This window comes from Merops nubicus, unplaced genomic scaffold, assembly GCF_000691845.1.
Source record: "Merops nubicus isolate BGI_N331 unplaced genomic scaffold, ASM69184v1 scaffold18627, whole genome shotgun sequence".
In the NCBI taxonomy this organism is placed as follows: domain Eukaryota; kingdom Metazoa; phylum Chordata; class Aves; order Coraciiformes; family Meropidae; genus Merops; species Merops nubicus.
In genome coordinates, this window is record NW_008619801.1 from 2240 (window position 1) to 2826 (window position 587).

The 587-nt window shown below is 59.8% G+C and overlaps 1 protein-coding gene across 1 annotated transcript in view; it reads left to right on the plus strand.

Moving 5' to 3' along the window:
* Positions 1 to 587, plus strand: part of LOC103776426 (F-box/WD repeat-containing protein 7-like) — a gene marked incomplete at both ends in the record, with an annotated part of 6273 nt that overhangs the window by 961 nt on the left and 4725 nt on the right. The gene's annotated exons all lie outside the window — the stretch shown is intronic.

The window sequence follows — 587 nt, forward strand, 5'->3', positions numbered from 1 at the left end:
GGGGTGGTTCCCAAACCCCCTGGATGTGATCCTGGATACCCTGCTGTGGGTGACCTGCTGGAGCAGGGGGGTTGGAGGAGATGATCTCCAGAGGTCACTTCCAACCCCACCATGCTGGGATTTGAGGATTCTGTGTTCCCACAGCTCAGCTGCCTGCTCCCCCTTCTCACCCTGGCTCTGGTCAGCTCATCCCACCTCTCTGATGCAGTTTTTGCTTCACCCCCCCAGGGAGAAGCTGTGGGAGGAGTTTTTGGGGTTTTCAAGCTTTTCTAGTTGAATGAAGGAACTTGACCAAGGAACCCTGAACCTCCTGCCTGAGACTTGATGCTCTGGGGGAGCTTGGAGAAGAGGTGGTGCCTGGTGCCTCCTGCGAGCGGGTGCTGTGCCCCAGGGCCCGCCGTGTGGGGTTTGCCAAGAGGGAGAGAGAGAGAGAGAGGAGGAGAAGGAGGAGGAGGAGGAGGAGGAGGAGGATGGTGATGATGGTGATGGTGACGATGGTGTTGGAGCGGATTCAGGCCCCGCAGGCCCCAAGTGCAGCCGGGAGAATCCCGGCCGGCAACTCCCCATGACCTTCAGCGCAGCCACGA